The sequence below is a fragment of the Kogia breviceps genome, chromosome 10 (assembly GCF_026419965.1).
Source record: "Kogia breviceps isolate mKogBre1 chromosome 10, mKogBre1 haplotype 1, whole genome shotgun sequence".
Taxonomy (NCBI): domain Eukaryota; kingdom Metazoa; phylum Chordata; class Mammalia; order Artiodactyla; family Physeteridae; genus Kogia; species Kogia breviceps.
Genome location: NC_081319.1, coordinates 22,443,116 through 22,462,356, shown reverse-complemented (window position 1 = coordinate 22,462,356; position 19,241 = coordinate 22,443,116). Strand labels below are relative to the sequence as shown.

The window sequence follows — 19,241 nt, the reverse complement described above, 5'->3', positions numbered from 1 at the left end:
TGGCAGAACTTAGGCTGGGCCATCGTCTCTGTCACTTAACATTAGTGACATGACCTTGGGCAAGTCATTTTTCTTCTCTGGGCCCAATTTCCCATTTAGGGATATTGTGGGGAGTGTAAATAAAACAATCTTCACGAAAGGGCTTTGTAAAATGTAAAGCTCTTCAGAAAGATCAGGAATTACTGGCATCCCCACTTAGTAGACTACAAATGTGCATATCACAGATGTTGAATGAGTGATGTTTTGCTGTTCACACAGCTAATTATCCACATAGTGACAACAATCTTGTTTTTAGTCTTGCTGTCATTTTTAACTATGTGGTACCTGGCTAGAATATAAGACCAAATGCTACCTGTCTTGTTTTGTGCCCTGTGCATACAGTCAAGAAATAGGGTACAGTTTGCAATGAGCTTTCACGTAGACTGTCTCTCTTAATCAGTAAATATATGAGATTTTTTTGGTGGAGGGTTATGGCTATGCTGCTTATAGCAATTAAGCTTATGTCTTTATGGGGCTTATTATCAAAATACAGTAATTTTAAACTGGGAAATACATCTTTGGGTTCTGTCTGCAATTAAGCTCAGTATTTTTTGTCCATTGTCTCCTCTTAGTAATTGCTTATTATCGTCAGTGCATGGTTCATGTGTGCCTCAAATACCCCCAAAAAACTGCAGCACTGAAGCCAGTTTCAACCCCAAGCGTTTATACATTTCAGACCCATTTCAGATTCATCAATGAAATGATAACAACTATAAATACTCCCTTCTAGATGCAGAACGATGAAAATGATATTAACTAAAGTCCAGTGGTTCTAGGTATTAGGTTTATTCAACTTTCTTGGGTTTTTCAACAATCACTGCAAAGATTAAAGCAATAGATCTTGGACATAGCAATATTCTAGATTACTTCAGTCAGAAATACAATCTTCTTAAATGCAATCTTCGGTTTTGATTTTAAGAGTAAATATATGCTTTTTGTGATGAGACTTGTGATGTTTCCCTTCGTAGGTCTTAAATCTTCAGGGACACTAATGAAATGTGTATGAAAACAAGAGAGAAATCAAAGCTAGTTATCTGTGATAATCCCCCCCCCTTCAATGAGCAAATAAATAAATAAATAGCTAGATAAATGAGCAAAAAGGAAAAACATAATCTAATTTTTTCAAAGCGGTTAAAACAAGTGACATGATGAGAAAAAATGAGACACCAGCAGACTCTGAGCTTTGCCACATTTGCCTAAGCTTGAAAAATCACCTCTTTCATAAAGCAGGAGCAGGGAGACACCGCGTGCATATCAAGTATCTGGGAAATGTGAAAAATGACACATCTTTCACTCAAAGCCCTGGATGGAGTGAAGGCTTTACAGCTGCCTCCTCACCTGCTTAGGAACGGCTGGTCCCCCTCTCACCAGGCTCTTACAGGCAGCCTCACATCCCCTATATGGTAAGAAGGATGGTGCTCTGATCCCAAGCAGCCAGTCTCAGTATCTCAAGAAATAATCCACTACACTGACAGATGAGTGGAATTTGACGCGATGTTCCCCTTGTTCAGACTGTGCAGCACCTGTATGGCACCAGCCAGTCAGGGTCGTTTAGGGGAAATGGTTAGAGCTTTGGGCCAATTTCTGCTGTCAGAACATGGTATCAGGACGATGTTTCTGTGAGGCCACGAATTTGTGATCTGTCTTCTCAATGCACTGGGTTTGCACACAAAGAGAATGAGAATATGTTAACTAGAAAACGGACTGATTTTAATGTATTCCCCTGCAGTCCCTAAGTACTTTCTATTTTTCATATTTATCATATTACGATTGCACCATTTATTTGCAGTGACTCACTAGTTAAGGAAGATTAAAACAGTCAATCAAATGAAAGTGAATTTTAAAATTACACAAATAAGTAAAATGTGCTATAGATTAACAGATTTGTAATATCAATAATTTAATATTTGGCTAAATCAAGTTTTTTGTTTTGGGAACGATGTAGGAAATTACCTTAATAACTTGAAGAATACTCATGACTTTAAAAAAAAATATGTACAGTGAAGCTAGAATAAGGACACTTAATTTAAAAAAGATAGACTGAACAATGCAAACTCGGAGTGGTGTTCCATTGTTTCAGGATATTAAAATAGACAGCTTCAACTCTTTATAATCACTAGTTGTTGTGTAACAGGTAAAAAAAGATGAATGGTTTGCTAAACGCAACTTTCCCATATAGGATTAGTTTCTTCCCCTTACGGGTATACGAATTTTCACAGCAATTTTAATGGTTACTTAATTTTGAGTGTGGGTGTGGTGTGGGGGGCTGTCCTTGAAACTTAATAAAATATGGATGACTTCACAATACTTTAGTGAGAAAAGATCTTTGGGGTTCTTTCATAATTTAAAATTATAAAGATAAATTACATGAGACAAGAAGTTGTAAATGCCTTATGAATCATTTATTCTTGAGTCGATGCTATTTTATTGACAAGGGTGTAGGGAAGTATAAAAAGATGACTCTGAGTAGAATTCTCTGTGTAACTTATCCGCGGTCTGATTTAAAGCTTTAAGAAGCCAACGGTGTATTTAGAGGTGTTCGTTTGTGACTTACTACATACTGACCATCATCATCTATTTTAAAGCGTGATTTTTGGGGGGGTAAATATTTTTAAAAGTTCTTATATGCCTTATAATTATTTTTGTTTACTGTTCAATATCACTTTATTGAAGGCTGCCTAAGGAATACGCATTAGAATACCAAGGTTCCTTACCATAAAGGATTGTTTTATGATTGTAGTGTAAAAGAAATAGTGAGAATACCAGTGGTTGCATATTGGCTTTCTCAGAATATGTACCAATACTAGATGGCTAAGTGTTTTGAACGGGTCTAAGAATTGGAGCAGACAGGTTGTGATTTGGTGTAACTGGTGCTGGTGATAATCCATTGATCATCTGATTGATGTTATTGACCTCACCCTAGAGTCAAGAGTGCAGCCATGGGCATTTGATAAGACCCCCCAAAATCAAAATCAGGTAGAGATGCAAATAAAGATTTTCTGACCATCCCGTGAACTTATAAGAGAATTATTACAATGCTATCAAAGTACTGTTACTTACGTGAGCTCAAGCCCATGGCCTCCATTTTATACGACACTGCAAACAAATTTTTAGAACTGGCACTGATGAACGTTAGTCTTCAATTGTTCATTTCTCAAAGTTCATTTAAGATGAAAACTCAACTCCTTTTTAGTCCTCCAATTTTGAACTCTGTGTAAAAATTTCAAAGCTTGAGTGTATAAATTGGTACTTCGTGTTTTTGAAAACAGTTTTGCAGTGTTTTCCAAAATGTAAAATGTGCCAGTCCTGATACAATTCCATTTCTAGATGCTTATTCTAAGAAAATGATTGGACAGGTTTACAAAGATGTATGTTTAAGGTTTAGTCACTGCAACAATAATTTTAATGGCAAAAAATTAGAGAGGAGTTTCATCTCCATCAAAAGGGGACTGGTAAAATAATCATGGTGAATCTGCTCAATAGCATTCAATGTAGCCATTGCAGTGAACGAGATATGTTCATATGTACTCTTGTGGAAAAGTGCCCACGATTTACTGCCGAGTGAAGAAGACGAGGAACAGAATACTCAGCTTCAAAATAGTTTGGAGAAAATAAATATTTGCACATGTATGAAAAATGTACGAAGAGATATAAACATTCTTTATACAGTGTTAGTTAAACCTGGTGGGAGGACTGGATTGACTTAGACTTTTTATTTCCTACAATTTTGAAATTTTTTCAGGTTCATTTCTAGGATGGGTATATATTGATTTTTAATGAAAAGCTTAAAATATTTGCTATAGAGAGTTTTATGATTAAATTAGAGATGTATAAATGTTCCCAGTTTAAGGAAAAAGAAGGAAATAAAGGTAGCAAAGTATCATGAGCCCCTTTTCCTTCTAAGAGCCTTAATCCTATAAAATGTTTAGGCCAGCATTTCCCAGTTCACAAAACACTGTCCCCTCAAAATGCTCATTGGAAAAAAGCTATTAACTGTAGGGGAAGCACTCACTGCATGATATGTTCTCCTCTTAGAGATATGCAGTACATGTGTGTGTATGTGTGTGTATGAAAGTTCTGGAAAGATTTGCAGATAGGAATCCTGATTGTGTTTAACTAAAATTTTCCAAACTTCTTTTATTTGGACAACAGCTACAGTGCCTATTCATATCACATGCTTTGAGAAGTGTGAGCCAACATAATCCTGGAATCCTATAAAATTCATCTTTTTATCTCTTGCTTCTAGCAAAGAACTTGGCATATAGTAGGTGCTCAGAAAATATGTGTTAAATTATTAAGGAAAGAAGGAATGACTGTTCTGGTGGAATGTTGAACTCTCCCTTATGTTTTCCTACTTGTGTGTGAGTACTTGTGTGTATATGGCTGGATGCATGTGTATCTGTATGTGTGTTTATGAAAAGGACATACCTCAAATGGAGGGTGGTATAAACACGAAATTGTCACTGTAACATATGCACATATGTATGTGTGTATCTGTGCAGTATCTTTGGGTAGATATTTGACTGTATTTGATATTTGACAGCCATTACATTAGTCAAAATGGTCCAAAGAACATAACTTACAAATGCAGTAAAAAAATAAATCCCTAAGGTTTTCAGTCACAGCATGAGGTTTTTAGGTATTTTTTTTCTGTAGATTAGAAAATATTATAGGTGTGGCCTTGAGGATCTGAAAAGGAAACCACTTAGCAAATAGGGAAAGGCCTTTTGCTTTCAAATCTTTTGATGACAAGAAAAAAATTCACTTCACCTTTGCAGAAGGGAGAAAATAATACCAGACAAACAATTTTTCCTTTCTTTAGGATAAAGAGAAGATGAATTATTTTGTTAACAGTTTGTATAAATTAGTTGGATTCTCCAAAGATAATGTCCTCAAAGCATTTAGGGAACCCTCTTGGCCCACTGTTTCTTTCTTTTTCTCGAACTTTATATAATAAAATTCCAGAGAAAGAAAAGAGAAAGAATATTATCACAGCAATTTTGTCTCAGAAGATGCATAGATATGCAGAGTGATCTGCTTACTCATTAAGTGAATCCATCCACCTTGCAAGGAAGCAGACCAACCAAACTTCCCCCTCAGTCTAGAAGGGAGGAAGACCTCCCCTCAGCAAAGGCCATTGTTCTGTTGATAGAATTACCTGTGTTTACCTTTTCTATGCCCTTACTAGACCTTCACTTCTAGGCATGCTTCCTTTATACCCAAGAATAAATACAAGCTGAGTCTTTGTACATCCAGAGGGTTTTTCTGATTTCCCATTCATGTGGATGAAGAACGGACCTATTGAGTCATATACTTTGAAGTGAATAAATGCCAGCTTCCAGATTTAGATGAATTGCCACACGGGGTCGGGGGTGGGGGTGGGGGCGGGGGCGGCGAAAGGATTTCAATGCTCCCGAAATTGACAACAGATCCTGGATGAGAGTCAGCAGGCCAGCAGGTCATCCTTCCCACTGAATAAATATTGTGTAGGTATTCAATCAATATTTGCTGATCAACTAGGCAAGAACTTTATGGCTTTAAAAAATGCAAATATTGGTGGGAAAGCACCACATTAAGCCTTTTTTCATACCTAATGGTGATGAAGAAAGAGCACCAGGGTAGGAGTAGGACGCTGGCACTTTCAGTGTCTCACGTAAGTTGTCAATTGCAAGGCTCCAGATGAGAAAGTTGGAGGGAATCAACGGTTTTCATATTGTTCCTAGCAGCTCCAAGGAGGTGATCTCCAAGGATTTGCATTCCACAAATAGTGAAGTATATTCTGCCAAATAAAGATGCTTTGAGCTGCCGAAGGAATTGATTCACTGACTTCATCCATTTGATAGAGCAAGAAGCTGTACAAAATCACCTTTGTGTATTTAAAAAGCCCTCTGCTAAAGCTATTTGAAAACTTTCTGGATGATTTCATAGATGGAGAAGGCAAATAGCTTCACAGACCAGGTCGTTAACAAAAATAATTGGATCAGCCTAGAGGCCAGACATTATAAAATGCTGAAAACTGTGGCAACTTAAGAGCATATGCACATCTAGAGGGCACAGCGCATCCTTAGCTACACCTGAGATGGGCTCAAGGTGACCAGATCCTCTGATATTTCAAGGCAAGTCAGAAACCTAGAATTTTATGTGTAATTTCTTTATCTTTTAAATGTCAGGTGGGCCAAACAAAACGTGATTCAGGGATATGTCCCACCTGCAGGCTGTCAGTGTGTGACCTTAGATAAGATTATCTCCAGCTCCAACATTTTATGATCCCTAATGAATTTATGCAAGCACAGTGGAGAGAGGTGAAGGCGGTAGGGCTAAAAGGGGAATTTCTATGCAGATCTGTTTTGGCCTGCTTTAAAATTATGCCCACGAGTGAGTCCTACTCTGGGTTATAACCAACATGCTAAAATGCTGTGTGTCTCTGAGCCTTTTATATGCAGCTAACTGGTATCACTGGGGGGTCTGATAAACAGAGAGAATTAGTGTTAGGAGCCCAATGGCCTAAAGAGAGGTCTCATTTGAATCTTGGCTAAAAATCAATTAACTTTCCTTTAGATTAAGGCTAGGGAAAAAGAGTAATCTGTAAATGTAATAAACGGAGGGAAGCATCAGGCAGCATAGTGATGCCTATATAAAACCCTTTATTTAATACTTTATTAAACTTCTCAAAATCTAGTCTGTAGTCCACTAGAGGGTTATAAATTTATCTTGAAACCCAAGGGGTTTTGTTTTTGCTGTTGTTGTTATTCTTTTGGGCAAATGATTTAAGCTTTTATGTCCATTCATTTTGTATATGAACATAGGCTACTTATTAGTATACTGACTGAGTTATCATTCTACTAGAATGACGTGTAACTAAGGTTTACTGAGCTTCCTTAATTCAGTATTCTGCTAAGAAAACTGGCTGCTAGCTCTTGGAAACATTGCAAAGTGGCTGCATGCAAATAATTAGAATTCATGCAATTTGGGGAAGGATAATTTGTTATCAGTGCATCTTGAGTGTTCTTTGAGTTGTTAGTGATTTTCCATTGCTGTGGTCCTTGCTTTTTAATTATAAATTAGCGTTGCTTTAGTTTCATCATTATCAATTAAGTTTGCTGTGGGCTGTTTCATTAACCCTATAGTCTGTAATGATGCATATTTGCATATTTAGGCTTTTAAATTTGCTAAGGATTAGACTTTAAGATATTCTTGAGTTGTGGTTCAGAAATGATTCATCTATATTCTTATTGTAAAACATGTATATGTAATCACTCTCAAACTTATTTGTATGGTGATACTTGTCTAGTGACATTGTTTATATACTGCCCGTGAACCTATGCAACATAAATTGTCAAGGTAGGTAACATTTTTGGACTATTTTTATGTCTGTAGCACATTGTTTTATAATATATTAGCATATTAATAAGTTTAACTTATTTTATAAAAACAGTGAGTGATTCATGAGTGATTCATAAATGCATCTTTCCAACTATTTATTACCTAAGTATTTATTATCTAAATATTTTCCCACTGAAAGAGGAAACAAGTAGGAATTGGATATTTCACTTCCTTGGGGTGCTGTAATCAGGAAAATTTGAACATCACTGTTCTATGAAGAAACTGTATCTACAGACCAGCCCTACTGAAACTCTGAATTAAAAAATGTGTGAGATGGCAAAAAATTTTTAAAAACCCATTTCTTCTGAAATAAAATAAGATGTAAGACAGGAGAAGATACTGTTTGGAAGCTTCTCAGTTGAGACCTTATTAAGTTGAATTGTTTTTCTATCTTCTTAAATCTCTTTATCTGATAAAAAAGCAAGATGCCATGTACTGGATATGTGCTTGAGAAACTAGGTCACTGGGTGAACATTTTTAGGCAACATTTTTGACAGCTACTCCCAGGATCGTTTAGAAGTAAAAGCAGATTTATGGCATACATGCTGCCAATCTCCAGCCCTCTATCTATCATAGGCCTACGGAATCAATCAGTGTTTGTTCCCACAGAGCCTAGATGTGATTTCAGAAACTTTTTCAGTCCTCCTCCGGGCATCACCTATCAATTGATTGACATGGGCATGCAAGTTGAGAGTCTTTGACTGTCCCTGTTGGTTCATTGACTGACCATCTCTAGGATCCCTCTCCTATCCAAAAATGCATGCCATGAAACATTTCATTTAAAAAATAAGAAAAAGATCCGAAAGTGTGATTAAATCAAATTTAAATAGCCACAAGTGTCTAGTAACTATGGTTTAAAATAGTGGATCTTTAGCAATTCTCTTAACTTCTCAGAGTTGCAGAACTTTCTTTTTATTACGTCCAGAAATTGATTCCTTTCCCTATTCTCCTCTTACTCTATGACAGTGATGCAAAGCTTCCTGTTATAAGAGCTCTAACCAAGCAGGTGCTCTTGATGGTAAAACGTGAAGCTATTCACTCTGACCAGAGAGGATTTGGGAAGCGCTCATAAAGGACTGGATTTTGTGTTGGGCCTTGAATTTTGGGTCGGAATTGAGTTTGTGGGAGAGGATCAAGGGGTAGCATACCGAACTGGAGGGAACAGGACAATTAAAGTCTTATTGGCAAGTAAGGGGGGACAAGGTAGGGCAGTGACCTAAATGTCTATAGGCCCTAAACTAGCTGGAGAAACGTTATATTATTGCAATTAAAGGGAAAGCAAGATTTTATTGTTGTTACTGTTTTGTAATCTAAAGGCTGCTTTATCAATGTACACTGATGATCACAGATGAACAGCTAGTTAAAATGTAAGAAAGAAGCCCTGTTTCCACAATTTGAGTCTCTGTGGAAAGCAAGTCAGTTAATTAACAACAAATGCAGCAATTGTGTTCTGGCCAGACTCTCTGGGTCCCATGAGGCCCTTCACACCTTTGAATTATTGTTACCTTTGTGTAATACAAGACAAAATATGTTACTACTGTTGATTTTTAAAATCTGGTTATTATATTAGAGGAAGCTGCATATCTCTAAATCAAATCCTGAGGATAATAATATTTATTTTTATTTTTATTTTTTTAATTTTTTTTTTTTTTTTGTGTGTGTGTGTGGTACACGGGCCTCTCAGTGTTGTGGCCTTTCCCGTTGCGGAGCGCAGGCTCCGGATGCACAGGCTCAGCGGCCATGGCTCACGGGCCCAGCCGCTCCACAGCATGTGGGATCTTCCCAGATCGGGGCACGAACCCGCGTCCCCTGCATCGGCAGGCGGATTCTCAACCACTGCGCCACCAGGGAAGCCCAATATTTATTTTTAATATACAGCAAATTTAATATGTTATTCAACAAATGTTTATGGTCCACTTACTAGGTGCAGAAAACTACGCTTCCCAATAGTAATAGCAATGCCTCTTTATTACAATCACTGGTTTAACACTGCCTTTCCTGATCAGATCATCAGTTCTGTGAGGGTAGGGAACCCAGCAGTCTGAGGATGCCTGACTCAGTGTTTGGTTCATGGTGAGGGTCAAATAAATACTTGAATGAATGAATGATCCTAAGCATTAGAAGTTTCATTGAATCTTTACAGTTACCTTATGAGTTAGAACATCTTTCCATTTTACTCATAAGGAATATCTTAAAGAATATAAGATAATTGATTTGTTCAAGGTCATCTAGCTTGGGAGGGTAAGGTTGAGAATTTTGTTGGGTCCTGAGTAATGGCTCAGGTTCCTGCGTCTCTATTGTGTGTAGCCTCTGCTATGGACGGTTCCTTCCCATATGACACGTGATCTGTATCACAACCCTACGTGGTCAGTTCTGTTATCCTCATTATATAAAACACTACACTGCAGGGCTTCCCTGGTGGCTCAGTGGTTGAGAGTCCGCCTGCTGGTGCAGGGGACACGGGTTTGTGCCCCGGTCCGGGAAGATCCCACATGCAGCGGCGCGGCTGGGCCCGTGAGCCATGGACGCTGAGCCTGCGCGTCCGGAGCCCGTGCTCCGCAACGGGAGAGGCCACAGCAGTGAGAGGCCCGCATACTGGAAAAAAAAAAAAAAAAAAAAAAACACAACAAAAACCCTGCAAACTGTGGATAGTAATGAAACGCTGAGAGGAGAACTTAGGTTATGCCTTGACTTTCAGTCAGGTGCTCTTTCCATCGCAACTAAGTACTACTTTTAGGAATATCAGCAAGTTCGTTTTGGTTTAATTTAATTACAAAACAAATTTCTGTGTTATGGGACGTTGTTCTACATCAGCGGGCCACTAACTGTGTCTTCGGCTTGGCTATATCATGCAATAATTTTAATTTAATGTGACTGAATAATGCTTTAGTCTTAATGTTGCTTTGCAAACAGGTCTGGCTGAGAGCATACTTTCGTTGCTTATAGTATTAACAGCACCTCATTTTCAAGTATTTTTTACAGAACTATTGCCTCCTGATACATTTTTTTAGACTTTGGAGGCCCTTTTTATGCTCTAGGCGAGGAAGCAGCAGCATAGGATAAATTTGCATTTATTAGACTCAGTGTAGTTTTTCTGTTTTACTTAAAATGAAGTTACAAATCATTCATACTGGAAAAGAATTCTCTCTAATGGCAATTTAACTTTCTGATAAGATTTTTTGGCATTTATCATGTTGAGACTTTATAAATTATCTAGAATGTTGTAAAGTGGGCTGACCTTTCGGGTAAGTGGTTTGATCATTTGCAGCAATATCTTTTGGCTAAAATATGGAATTTGCTGTCTTTCAAATAAAACTTGCTAGACCCGTAACTCAATAACATGTTTGGTAGAAATTGCTTACGTAATCAGACCTGAAGTCTCCCTTTCACATTCCTCTCATCATCAGAAAAAATTCTCTTGTTTGTTCTAAAATATGCCCATGGCCAGTGATGGCAAATTCCTGATGCATAGCCCACTCTTCCTGTGATCATGCATTGTGGACATGACTGCTCATCACTTATGGCACTCTTTGTACTTTTACCCAGATTCAACCTGTGAACCCTTCCAAGCACAGTGCTCCAATCCCTGAGTTGTAAACAAGGTAGTATTTCAGAAACAACCACAATAACCACCGCCGGAACCATCATCATTCAACACCTACAATGTCAAATACCGTGCAGAGTGCCTTCCCTGGACTTACCCGTGCAATTTTGAGATGAGACAAGTTGTCCACTCTTGATCTAGGCTGTTCTTATATGTAACTGAATTGCAGGTTTTTTTGCCTGACCTCACCCTCATTGTCACCAGTGATTCTTGGCCAAAGAATCTGTAGTAATTAGAGCAGTCTGGTGTACCAGGCAAACCAGGGGCTCCCATCTGAGGTCTACCACTCTTAGCTCCAAGTGTGGACAAGTCATGGTAACTCTCTCTGCCACACTCATGAAATGGGGATTCCTATTTATATAATTCCTACCTTTCAGGCTTGAGTAAGGTATAGAGATGGTGTCTGTTCTATATCTGCCATAGAGTAGGTGTCCAGCACAAGGCATCTCGTTATATTGTCATGTACATATACGACTGTCAAAGCAAAGATGATATAGAAGGACTGCTTTATACTAACACATATACCCATAATATTTTATTCTATAAAAATGGTGCATATAGAAATTTTACAACTTAGACTTATTTAGTCACTTTATGATAACATCTGAGACTTCTGACAATAAAATCCATCTACTCAGAACAGACAAAAGATAGGGATTTTATGGTTAATCTCTACTGTGGAATACGTAAGGGTTAGCCATGAGTTCTAAGTCAATATGACCAGGTCAATACTCACAGTATCCTTCCTTTCAACAGCAGGTTGTGTAGGTAATTACTGATGAAGGTGCTCTAATCAATAAGTTTGGCAGAGTCTGTATGCTGCCACATAATAGGGAAGTTTGGTTAATTAATTTAAACATCTGGCCAATAATTCATTAACAAGAAGTGGTCCAAAAGTCAGCATTGGTGCTTTGTGATTCTCAGAATGGGTTATAATTCTATTAAAACTCTCTTAAAATAGCCACTAGTCAACTGAAGTCTTGTACCATTTATCCATACTTCCTCAGGTGTTTCTTTTTCCATTAATAGTGTTGTCCTTACAATAACCCTTCACCTCTATCATAGGACCCAACAGCTAAAGGAAGAAACCCAGGTATATACCGATAAGCACATTAGTACCTAAATGTCCATGGGTTTCATCCCAGGGTACCATTTTTGTGTACTCTTATGTGTACCCTATATTTTTATTCTGAATACAAAATGATGTCTTTGTGTATCAATGACTGCTTAAGTAGCATGGTGTCTAATGTTCTGAGCCTTAGCAAAAGCAACAACAAAAAATAAAATGACAATGGTCAGTTTCTTATGTTTTAAGACTCCAGGGAATTTGAATTAGCATGAGAGAATAACCTGTACAGTTAGAAGCATGGATTAAAGATAGCATAAGATGATGATAAATTTGCAATTAGTGTTTCAGAGTCCCATAAGAACCATATCTAACTTGCAAGAGCTCTCTACTGAAGAGGTCAAAGCCTTACAGAAGTCTTGATGAATCATTTGATAAAACTTTATTATCTCTTTTTTACTGTTCTCATTAACATACTTCAAAAATGCTGTTCAGTATTTCTGGCAAGCAGAGCATCAGACTAATTTTACAGTAGTGTAAAGGATTTATTAATTATAATCTTTTCATGAGCCTATTTATATTCAATTGTGACATTAATAGGTTGTCAAAACAAACTAGAGTTAATTGTATTTAATTAAATTGTTGAAAACATGTAAGGGTAGTTTATTATTATTGTAAAGCAGAAAGCTCTATTGATGTACTTATTTGTGTGAATAAGATCTGGTGTAAAGTTCTTTCTAGTGGGTATGGTCGTATTCATTAACAGAAAGCAATATAAAAATGCTAATTTGAGAAAGTTGTCATTATAATAGAACATTTGGAAGTGGAGGCTTCACGTAGTGTTTGTCATCTCATAGCCAGTGTTAGGTAAATATAGTGGGGCTCCTGCCAAGACAGACATTACCCTGTTGTCCTACTAAAGCACCCTGAGGAGCTCCAAGACCATCTATTCATCCCCTTTCTTCCTTGGAGGGGTTATTTGGCAGAGGAAAGGTCTATGAGTCAAGTCTTGAAAAAAAACGCTTTAAATGAGACGGGGAAAAGTAGAAAGGGTCAGACCAAGAGTTAGGGGTGGAGTTTGGACAGCAAAGAATTCCAGGTAAAGATAACAGCATGTCTGGAGTCAGGTCTGGAGTCAGAAAGGAAGATGCATTAGAAAAATGTGAAGGTCAGAAGATCAGGTAAAAGGCACTCCTTTGTCATGGATTAGTGCATGTGCTTTGAAGATAGCAGGAGACAAAGAGTGTAAGCTGACTTTAAAAAGTTAATTTAGCACTCCTGGTCCTTGATTGTGTCTAAGATTCATCAGTATATACACACTAAATATAGATTTTTACTATGTACTATGTGCCTGGCACTGTGCTAAGAATTTTTTTTTTTTTTTTTTTTTTGCGGTCCGCGGGCCTCTCACTGTTGTGGTCTCTCCCGTTGCGGAGCACAGGCTCCGGACACGCAGGCTCAGCGGCCATGGCTCACGGGCCCAGCCGCTCCGCGGCACGTGGGGGCTTCCCGGACCGGGGCACGAACCCGTGTCCCCTGCATCGGCAGGTGGACTCTCAAAAACTGCGCCACCAGGGAAGCCCAAAGCTAGGTTTTGAACTCGGGTAATCTGGTTCCCGATCCCATGCTCTTAATGACTATAATACTAAAATTCTTTGCCTCTCCCAGTATCATTAGTTTTAGTTGTGATGGACAGAATTAAGAAGGAAATGAATGTGTTTCAGAGTAGGCTAGGTGATGCTATGATAAGCCATCAGCTCCAAATTTCAATGTCTTAAGGCAATATAAGTTATTTCTTGCTTGTGGTACTGTCCCCTGGGGTTGGCTGGAGTCTGTGCTCCATGCTGTTTTCATATCCAGAATCAGGAGGAGCATCTACTATTCATCATGGAAGAAAAAACGGAGAGTCTGAAGGTAACATTAGCAAATAAATGCTTCGGCTTGGAAGTGACACATGTCACAACTCATTGGCCAGACCTGGTCTTGTGGTTCAACCCAATGGCAAGAGGCTGCAGAGTGCAAGCCTACCATGTTCCCAGAAGGCAGATAGCAGGACATATTTGGTGAGCAGCATTCATGGTAACCACAAAATGCCTTAGTGGTTAGCAAAATAATATATTTTTTTGTTGCAGTACTCTTTCATTCTTAGATATCCAAGCTTAGATATCTTAGTTTATTTTAGTATTTGGATAAGACTCCAGAAATTTCAGTTATTCAGTCTATAAAGAAGAGAGTAATCCCATTAGTGAATCCAAAAAGCAAAACAAAACCAAATGCAATGTGACACCAAGCATCCAGTTTTGTTTTGTTCCGTTTTCACACGGCTGACTTTTGAATGAATAGGTGTCACAAGACCCAGTTCCTCATGAAAGTGAATGTGAAGCAAACCTTCGGGGCCATGGGAGATCCTGCACTTTCCTCCAGAGTCCTTTCCTATAGCAAACACCTAAGGCTCTTGCTTGCTCGCTCCCTCCCCTTCCCTCCCTCCACCCTCTCATTTGCATGAGTCTAATCTGTGAACTGATCCCTGTTTTAAGAAGAATTGCTGCCTGTGGCAGAAAGGTCAAAGCATTCAATACTCTACCATCTGGGATGCTGCTCTTGGCTGTAGATGAAATATTTATATGGCATATTTAGTAAGTAGATGTTTTTTTTATGTTATCCTAGGTATTTTTTATTCTTCTTATTTTCATTTTCAGAACTGTATCTGTTTCTAGTTGGCAGGCAGAGAAATCAGACAAATGCACCCATTTGTCATGGATTAATGCTTAAAATGCTCTGATGACAGCAGGAGAGAAAGGTTTGTAAGGATGGGTGCTGACTTTGGAAGAAAAAAAATTAATGAAGCTAGGAAAACAGTGATAGCAGAGAACATTGCAATTGCAGGTGCTAAATGACTTTTTTTCAAACCCTAGGAGTATAGTAATATTATTCCTCTCCTCCTTCCTTTAATGAAGCACTCTCATAATCCATAGTGACCCCAGCTGAAGAAAAGTTGTTTGAGGGAGAGTTAGGCTTCCTGGGAGCTGTTATTTAACAAACAGGTTTTTTTTTTTCTTATTAGCTAAAAACGTGTGTGTTGATGGGCAGAAAAAGCTGTAATTCACCACTGTGTGTCTAAAGGAAGAGAAGAAAAAAATAGGAAGACTAGCTGGGTCCATCAACACTTCTGTCACAAATGTCATTAGCAACTGTTGTTTCCCATAGATGGTTCAGGAAGACGACACACATATCAAGTTTAGTTCTGTTAAACTTGGCTTTGGTATCCAACCTCCCACCTCTTAGAGGTGGAGTAAGGCTGAGGGAATTATTTTGTCAAGATTTTAAAGAACTTTCAAGACTGTCTCCTTGGTACGTGCGTGCATGTGGGCACAGACACACACACACACACACACACACACACACACACACACACTCCATTATACATTGTTAAATTACTTAAAAATCATACTTAGGTAACTTAAGAGTTAGAAATTACTTTAGCAGTTGTCTAGACCAAGGTTTCATGAGACACTTCATTTGCCTCAAATACGTCACCTGCCAAGCGGCTGTGGATTAAGTGGTTGGGTCCTTCGAAGTATTGTTTTGGGGCATTTGACCTAGGTAAAATTCTTTTTATCATAAAACTGATCTGCCCCCATTCCCAAGCCTCTTGCATCCATAGTTTTCTTCATCTCAGTTAAGGGCAATTCCATCCTTCCCATCCTTCTCATCAAAAACCTAGGAATTGCCTTCCACTCCCTTCTTTCAAATTTCATGTTCAGTCCATCAGCAAGACTATTTCTTCCCTGAATGTATGTATGCATCTGTATAACTGAATCACTATGCTGTACACCTGAAAGTAACATTGTAACTCAACTCTTCTCCAATAAAATAAAATAAAAAAGAAGACTATTACTTCCCCAACTTCAGAATATATCCAAACTCCAGCCACTTCTCACCTTTCCCCTATTACCTCTGGGACAGCTCTTCCTACTCTCTTCCTGGCTCATCTCCTACATCCCCACTGGCCTCTTTGTTGTGCCTTCAAAGACAGATACACTTCTATGTTTGTTGGCTATTGCTCTGCCTGGAACGCTCTTCCCCAGATATCTACATGGAATACATTCTCGCCCCCTTCAAGTGTCTACTCGAGTATTGCCTCCCCTGTGAAGTCTCACATAACCACTTTATATTAATTTTTGATTTCACCCTCCTCCCAGCACTTCAGATCCTGTACCCTGCTCTTCTTTTGAGGTAGCATTTGTTGTCTTTTAACATAATACGTCATTCCCTTACTTGTTAACATTATTATTTGTCTCTCCCCATTAGAATCTAAATTCCACAAGGAAAGAGTTTTTTTTTTTTTTTTAATCAATTTTAGTCCCTGATGTATCACAGGGCACAAAGAAGGCCCTCAAGACACATTTGTTAGCTAAATGAATAAATAAATAAAAGAAATGTTAGGACCTCATGAGATGGAGATCATTCCTTCTCCTCCCCATCAAATGTTACATAATATGTATTCACATACTCCCCACTACAGCCCTCAGCCCTGCGCTGAAAAGGAAATTCTGTGCTAGCTTCAGTGGTCCTGGTCCCCTGAACTGGCATGACTCTCTTGGCCACAGGAGTGAGCACGGGGGTTGGCCTGAAGCCCACACTCCATGGCCAAACCCTGCAACAATCACTTGAGGAAGTAGGAACATTTATTATCCCAATTTTCCAGATGAAGAAATAGAAGCTCAGAGAGGTTAAGAATTTGCCCAACGTCACACAGCTAGCAAATGACAGAGCTAGGATTCAAACCCAGATAACAGTTTAGACTACTGCCCTAACTCTTGCTTGTGTGACCTTGTTTCTGGAAAGGGGTACACAGTGATCTTGGGATGTCACTCTTATGGAAAATGAACAATATTCTCAGACTTTTTTGAGTCTTCTCTAGGACCTGGGATGTTTTACCTTTTATGGTAGCCTTTTTCAATACTGGATAGCTGAAATGATTAGATTTCTACCCCACCATGATGCTTAGCAGAATCCTAGGGAAGAACATCCGGATGGTTTTTAGTTTTGTGGCAGGCTTCAGAACAAGCTCAGTATGTCTTCTGTAAAAGAACCATTTAGATGTAAAGACCGTATATCTCTCCTAGGTCATCCTTTTCCAGGTTAATTGATTGTCATGTGAATTAGGGCGGCTGTGAGCTAAGCCAGGACTATTGCTTGTGGAACCCCAATTTTTATTTAAACAGCCCAAGGTCACAGTAGCTGTTTTGGCAGTTCTACCAACCTGTCAACTCAGATTGAGTTTATCATCAGTGAAAACCCCCAGGTCTCTTTCACACGCCACAGTGAAGTCATATCTCCTCAAGTCTCTGTTTTCACAGTTGGCTATTTGGACCCAAGTATGGGCTTTAAATTTGTCCCTGTTACTTTCTATCTTGTTAGATTTCAACCTTTATTTCATCTTATTGGAAACTTCCAAAATTCCAATTCTTTCATCTCTTACATTAACTAGACTGTCCAGCTTAATGATTTTGAATGAATAGAAAAATCTACAAATTAAATATTAAAAAATTAATTCCTAAACATGAATTGAACACTCCTACGTTCTAGAAGTGCTGGTAACATGCTAGCATTTCATCATTTTGTGAATTTAAGATTTTTAAGCTTCTTCTTACATATGTGACCTAAGAGATGGAAATTCCATGAAAAATATTATTTGGAAAGATAGCTAATCTCTGAGACCTTATTCTCTAGTAGTATAGTACAATAGAAATACAATGAGAGCCACATAGGTAATTCTAAATGTTCTAGTAGCCACATTATGAAAACTTAAAAAAAAACCCAGAAAATTAATTTTAATAATGTTTTTAATGCTACATATCCAAAATATGGCTGTGTAACAAGTTACCAGAGACTGGATTGCTTAAAACAATAGAAATTTATTCTTCCACAGTTTTGGAGGCCAGACGTTCAAAGTCAAGGTGTTGGCAGGGTCACACTCCCTCTGAAGGCCCTAGAGAAGAATCCCTTCTTTGCGTCTCCTGGCTTCTCATGGCTGTGGGTGTTCCCTGACTTGTGGTCACCTCTCTCCAATCTCTGCCTTGCCTCCTCCTCTCCTGTCTGTCAAATATCTCTTGGCCTCACTCTTAAAAGGACACTTGTCTTCGGAATTAGAGCTCACCTGGATAATCCAGCATAAGTGCCACCTCTCAAGATTCTTAATCACATGTGTTTTGCCGTGTAAGGTAGCGTTCCCTCATTTCCACATGATTCTGGAGGTTAGGACGTGGCCATATCTTTTGGGAGAATACCATTCAGCCCGCTACAATCATCATGCCCATATGTAATCAACATAAAGACTTGTTGATGAGATAGTTTAAATTCTTTTTTCTGTACTAAGTCTTTGAAACCTGGTATGTGTTTTATACTTACAGCACATCTCAATTCAGACCCTACGTTTTCATTGGAAAGACTTGATCTCTATTTAGATTTTATAAAATTTAAAGTTGAAAAAATTGGACCACATACTTGAGTTGTTTCACAGGTATTGAAAGTTTTCTAGTAAGAAATCACACACCAGTTTTAAAATTTAAATTAAGTAAATTAAATAAAATTTGAAATTCTTTTCCTTGGTCTTACTAGCTACATTTCATGTGCTCAGTAGTCACATATGGCTGGTGTATTGCACAACACAGTGCTAGAGCTTACTTCAATTATTAAGTATTAATTGTAATGAGTAATAGCTGGTGTACTCTGTTCTATAGTGCTGACAACTTTAAGTTTTGTCATTTACTGTGCAAGTATATTTGAGTGCTTTCAGTGCGTCAGGACTTGGAAGTACGGCATTAAACAAGATGGACAGAATCTCTCCCTCATGGGGTTTTCTGTCTGAATTCACATTGGTTTTCTTACCTTGCCTGTGTGCCAGTTGAGATGAGTTGGTTTGGGATGTTAGGGAAGGAAACCAATGGAAAACACATCTGAAAATGTTTGCTTAAGAGGCCAGGTGAGTCTAAAGAGTTACTGTGCTCAGAACCTTGGCAGAACTTTGTTTTGCGCATTCCATCAAGCGTGATCTGAATGCCCTCTAAGTTCCTCTAGTTAACTTCTTTTCAGGACATTAACTTGATGTTTTGTAAGATGAAGAAATAAGAGAATATACTTAAA

At 38.3% G+C, this 19,241-nt stretch overlaps 1 protein-coding gene across 4 annotated transcripts in view; it reads left to right on the top strand.

The window, feature by feature from the left end:
* The window catches only part of TAFA1 (TAFA chemokine like family member 1), a 471,237-nt gene that overhangs the window by 4,630 nt on the left and 447,366 nt on the right, over nt 1–19,241 (top strand). The gene's annotated exons all lie outside the window — the stretch shown is intronic.